Consider the following 6769-nt stretch of genomic DNA (forward strand, 5'->3'; position numbering starts at 1 on the left):
ATAGATCAAAGGATTCAACATAGGGATAACCAAGGTGTAAAATATGGGAACCACTTTATTAGTGTTAAAGGAGTGGGTGGGCTTGGGCTGCAGATATGTAAAGATTAAAGTCCCATAGAACACTACCACCATCGTCAGGTGGGACCCACAGGTGGAGAAAGACTTGTGCCTGCCCTCAGCTGAGTTCATCCTGAGAATGGCTACAAGAATGAGCAGGTAAGAAACAAGAACTGTTAGGAGTGGTGAAATAAAATCAAAAGCTGCAAAGATGAGAATGATCAATTCCATTTCATGCATGTTTGAACAGAGCAAGGATAACAAGTGGAGAGTGTCACAGTAAAAATGAGTGATGACATTGTAGCCACAGAGGATAAATTAAAAATCTTTATAGTGATCAGAAGAGAAATAAATGTGCTGTAGAGACAGGTGATTGCTACCCACACCCAGCACGCCCTTTGTGACATGATGACTGAGTAGAGCAGAGGGTAACAGATGGCTGCGTAGTGCTAGTAGGACATAGAATGAAAATCTCACTAGTTATGAACATAATAAACAAAGCTCTCTGTGTAGCACACAAATAATAGAAGATTGCATTTCCATGAACAAAAAATTCACAAACATTTAGATCCCACAGCCGTTGAATAACCAAGATCAGTGTTAGCCAGGTATCTGAGAAAAAAAGTACATGGGCATTTACAGACTAGAGTCTATCTTAGTGAGAATGAGCATGCCCAAGTTGCCACGACTGAGGTCATATAGATGATGAGGAATAGCCCAAACAATGGAGACTGTAGCTCAGGGCGCTCTGTGATTCCCGTCAGAGTAAATTCGTTCAACATTGTTAGATTGTGTGTATCCATCTAGGTCTATCAGAAAATCTATTCTGGAGAGAGATATAAGCAACATCAATAGCTTTAATGCAGTATCATGTGGTAGATTTTTAGTATACAAACCCAGTATGAATAAGATAAATCCAAACTTTCCATTTTACTGTATTTGAATATATACCCACCTTCCACAAATTTTACACACACATGTACAGTTAGGTAGAGTGATGGATAGCCTGATAGATGAAACAAAAAAGAATAATATGCTAAACTTCAGGTGTTGGATATGTGGATATTATCACATTCTTCTTAAAACTTTTCTTTTTTTATATACTTAAAAAAATTCATGGATACATTTTGAACCTGTACTTCAATATATTATCTTATTAAAACTCATGATAATAGATGGTCCAGGATGGAACAGTCAACATACTAGACAAGTTTTGGATAGATATATAATTGATAACAATGTGGATTATTTGTCTTTATACATGGAAATATTCCTAGAATTATATGTATACAGATATACCTCTGCTATAACTTCATTTGGAGCCCTGTTGGTGTGGTGGTTAAGAGCTCTGCGGCTAACCAAAAGGTCAGCAGTTCAAATCTACCAGCTGCTCCCTGGAAGCTCTGTATGGGCGGTTCTACTCTGTCCTATAGGGTCCCTATGCATCTGAACCAACTTGAAGGCACCTAACAATAATAACAATATATCTCCATTTGTAATATATAGGAAGCGATACTTAGGGTAAATAACATCAGTTATAAGAATCTGTTTATCCTCACCTGAAAAATCATATTCCAGCACTTTCTTGCATGGTTGTTAGGAAGAATAAATGAGACTTAAATGTTTCAATGTGTCTGTGATACCTGAAAATAACTCTAAAATAGTGTGTGTTTAGTACTATTTGTCTGTCTGTCTATCTATATATCTATCATCTGTGTATCATCATCATCATCTATCTTTATTTGGTTGTTGACAGTAATTACTTGGAATGATTTTTTGGTTGTTGTTAATTGTTTTGATCCTTAAGATATTTATAAGTAAATTCTTCTGGACTGTGACTTAAGTTCTTTGTCACCATTTTCATGATGAAATAGGTATATAAAAAAAACCCAGTGCTGTCGAGTCGATTCCGACTCATAGCGACCCTATAGGACAGAGTAGAACTGTCCATACAGAAAGGTGTATATAAATTTTTGTATGAGAGGCTGACTTGATTTGTAAACTTTCACTTTAAAGCACAATTAAGAAAAAAGTGCCATTCTTTAGATTACTTTCTTTGTTGGTCTACTTAAAATACTTTCTCCTCCAACTGGGCATTTGTATTATAAAGGACACATTCTAAGTTTTTTGTAACAAATCAGATATACATATATTTTTTTCTCATGGAGAAATCTAGGATATATGAGGAAACCTGAACAAATAGTGAAATATTGGTGTCAAAAAAAAACGCTTGTAAAATATGTATCCTCTACTTTTTATGAAAAATAAAAGTTTAAAAAATCACAATAGCGTAGGAGAAAAAGAAAATATACTGTGACTATATATGTAAATTACTAGAAGTTATCAAAACCTGTCTTTAAATGAAGCAACTTCCATTAGACATTGGAATGCCTATGTACCAGGAGATATTACAGATAAATGTCAGTATAATCTTAAATAAAAGTATCTGAATATGCCACAAATGTTTTAAGAAATATAAGAATAGCCCTACAGTTTAAAATAATGGAATTGCTGGTTTAAAACTTTGTGATCACTGCTTCCTAGGTATGTATATGTGTCCGTCCGTCCTTCCGTCCGTCCTTCCGTCCTTCCATCATCTATCTATTTGTCTGTCTGTCTGTCTACCTGTCTGTCTGTCTATCATCTATCTATCTATCTATCTATCTATCTATCTATCTACCTATCTATCTATCATCTATCTGTCTGTCTGTCTATCTGTCTGTCTATCATCTATCTAATCTACTTACCTACCTACCTGTCTGTCTGTCTATCTATCTTTCTATCTATTTGTCTGGCATACATCTATTCCTGAACACTATGAGCAGAGCAGTCTCTGAGTAAACTATTAGTGAATAAATGCAGCCATTAAATTCTGTAGGATTAAACTACAAAAGTCAATACATGAAGTCCACATTTAACCATAAAAAACTTACCAAGAATAATGGTAAGCAGATAGAATAGAATCAAAATTCTAAATATTTTTCTGTGGCTTTGTAATTGATTAAAAATGGGGCCTTGAAAATAGCACTAAAATATTCTAGACATTATTAAAACGTGACACTGCATAAAAAATTCTACCTTTTACCTAAAATGAATCTGCTTTGACACACCATGCGCTTCTTAACATGGCATAGACGGAACAATATATGGCTTTCTCTCAGTCTTTGAGGCTCTCCCTGAGGAGATACCAAGCAACGTGTTAATTATGTCTGAAGCACTTGAAAGCTTAACAAAATGTCTAGGGTGCCTGTTAATTTTCTAAACAATTTGTATTCACCAGGGAGTAAGTTTCTTTTAGATACATTTATTCTCAGTTAACTTTTAATTTCTCCCACCAAGGGATCTGGATTAAAATGTTTTACCTTTAGGACAGACCGCTCAATATTCATCCACTTCCGTAAAGTTTTCAAATGGAATAAAATCAGTACAGTTCATATATATGGTATATACCATTTCTTTGTGTGTTTTCTATATTTTCGCTATTTTTGGACCTCTGAGGACAGTTATTAGTCAACACAACTCCTCCTTTTAGTTCAAATTTTTTGTTTAAGGCTTCTCTCTTATTTTATTTTATCAGATTAAGATACCCTATTTTATTGGCATTGCTCAAAATCGGAAGAAACAGCTGCAAAAACCATTAATAATTAGAACATGAAAGTATGAATCTCACACATTGGAAATAATAAAAAATATGAAATGGATGCATAAATATGGATACTCTAGGTATTACTGAGCAGAAAACGACTGGTATTTTTCATTTTGAATTGGCATTCATATGGTCTAATATGGTGGGAATGGCAAATTGAAGTGGAATGGTGTCACACTCATTGACAAAAAGAACATTCCAAGACGTATCATGAAGTAAATGCTGTCAGTAATAGGATAATATCCAGAGAAGACCAGACAATACTACTATAATTCAAATTTACCCACCGAGCGGTGAGGCAAAGATGAGGAAACTGAAGATTTTACCAACTTATGAAGGCTGGAATTCTTCAAAATTTCAGTCAAGATGCACTGGTCATTAAGGGTGAACAAAATGTGAAAGTTGGAAACAAAGAAGAAGGATTGTTCGTTGCAAAATATGGCCTTGGTGATAGAAAGGACTCCAAAGATCACATGTTGGAATATTGCAAGACCAATGAATTCTTCATTACAAAAAACTTTTTTTCAACAACATAAATGGAGACTATATTTTATACATGTGGACCGCACCAGATGGAATACACAGGTGTCAAATTGACTACATCTGCTGAAAGAGATGATGGAGAAGCTCAATATCATCAGTCAGAACAAAGCTAGGGCCCAACAACAGAACAGACCATCCATTGCTCATACTCAAGTACAAGTTGAAGCTGAAGAAAATTAGAGCAAGTTCATGAGACCCGAAATATGACCTTGAGTTCATCCGACATGAATTTTGAGATCATCTCAAGAGTAGATTTGACTCATTGAACACTAATGACAAAAGATTAGACAAGTTTGGAATGACATCAAATATCATAGATGAAGAAAGCAAAAGATCATTAAAAAGGGAGGAAAGAAAGAGAAAATCAAAACAGATGTCAGAAGAGGCCCTGAAACATAAAGTAGCTAAAGCAAATGAAAGAAATAATGAAGTTAAAAACTGAACTGACGATTTCATGGCGGCTCAAAAAGACAAAGTATTGTAATGAAAGGTACAGAGATTTGGAGTTAAAAAGCCAAAAGGGAAGAACCTGCTCCACATTTCTCAAGCTGAAAAAACTGAAGGCATACGAGTGAATAATATGATGTATTACTTATGTCTTAATAAAATGTTTCAAAAATAAAAGTAACCAGAAAAAAAAGCCAATTTATCTGACATTCTAATGTATAGAGCACTTTAAAAGATGCAGAACTCATGCTTACTTGAGTGGATACTAAATGCCTTTATGATTAGAAAAATCACGAAAAGTTAATGACTGTAAAAAATAAAGCCTTGAAAAAAATCCCTAGATTTTCTTTCTATATCAGTTTTTTTAATATAAATTCACAAGTTCCATAGAAGCAATTGGTTGTGATGGTCAAAGAAAAGTTCCATGAAGAGGAGAGTTTTAAAAATGCCAACGTTTTTTATGAGAGAATAAACGCTGGACTTTTATTTTGCCTGCTCTAGTGTTGATTCATTTCTTTTGCTTCAAGTAATAAGCTAATATTTTGAGCCAGTAATTATATAAATAGAGACACATCAGATCTTATACGTTGCTGTTATTTCTTATATTATGTAGTATATAATTGCTGCTATTTAAGTAAGATAATATCATAGTAAATATTTTTATTCTTCTCATCAAAGAGATGATACAGGTTTGTTATTATTTTTAGTTGCCATTGTATATAGGTAAGACAGGCTATAAATATAAGATGATTTCTCCTTGAATATGACACTGTGGAAACTGGGAGAAACACCACATTATTGTGAAGGGCGTGCTCCTAACAGTTCTAGGGATGTGTCATTCACATAAGCTGGAAATTAGAATATCATTCTTTTTTATAACTTGAATTCCAAGACTTTCCTATGCCCTGGCATTTCTGCCCACCTCTCCACTGATTTATTCTTTGTCCAGGAAATCCATCAATATATGTAGCACCGATTTGTCAATTCCTTCACTCCACTCTCTTTGGTGGTAACTTTCTCCTACAGAGAAATTATATGCAGGTACTATTTGACACTTAGGAGGAGGGCCAGTCCTCAGAGAAGGACATCATGGTTGGTATAGTAGAGGGTCAGCAAAAATAGGAAGACCCTCAATGAGATGGATTGATACAGTGTCTGCAACAATGGGCTCAAACACAGCAAATATTGTGAGGATGGTTCAGGACCAGACATTCTTTCATTCTGTAGTTCGTGGAATTCCTGTGATCACAACCAACTCCTTGGCACCTAACAGCTACGACAACTATCAACATTATTGGGAGTCTTTAAACATTTTAATGAATCACACATTATTTCTTATTCTCACTGTAATAATATTTAACTTGTATATCAAAAAAAAGCTCCTCAGTATTTTCTCATCATTGTCTCTATTTCTCTTTGTCTTTCCTATTTTCAGGAGCTTCTTCAGTGAAAAACTATAAGTGGATTAGACAAATTTCTTTTCTTTGGGTTGATGTATATCACTGCGTTGCCTGTTGTTCCTTTTGGTATGTGTGATACTGTGGTGGGAAGCACTTGGATGTTTACATTAACCATGGCAATACCCAATATATTGCACATTTTCAGCAGGTTTCTTCACATCTTAGTCTATATGAATGGCACAGCCTACGATTCCATGATGCCCAACCTTTGTGATTGCATGTCCCTCTTCCTCTGCCCCTTGTGTCATCTAGAAATGTTTTCCCAGGTATTTAATGAAACACTCAATAAGTAAATGGATCACTCAAACATTAGCTCAAGGAAGAAGTTTTAATTTATTAAAACAAATTAAAAGTCCAGTAGTGGGGCCTGAAGGCTCTCATTGGTTCAGTAGCTCAGCAAAATCAAAGCCAATAAATATATTTGCCAATCTCTTGCCCTAAAATTAAATTTGCTAAGAACTGAAGCTCAAACGGTAACACAATCCAGAAAGTAGAAGATGGTAGGGAAAAAATCTCCTCAGAGACCTCTCTTTTTAAGGAAGTAACATCAATCTTGACAAGCCCCTGGCCAACTTCTACACATCATTAGTGATAATGATTTAGCTATTTTTTAAAA

Source organism: Loxodonta africana, unplaced genomic scaffold, assembly GCF_030014295.1.
Source record: "Loxodonta africana isolate mLoxAfr1 unplaced genomic scaffold, mLoxAfr1.hap2 scaffold_107, whole genome shotgun sequence".
In the NCBI taxonomy this organism is placed as follows: domain Eukaryota; kingdom Metazoa; phylum Chordata; class Mammalia; order Proboscidea; family Elephantidae; genus Loxodonta; species Loxodonta africana.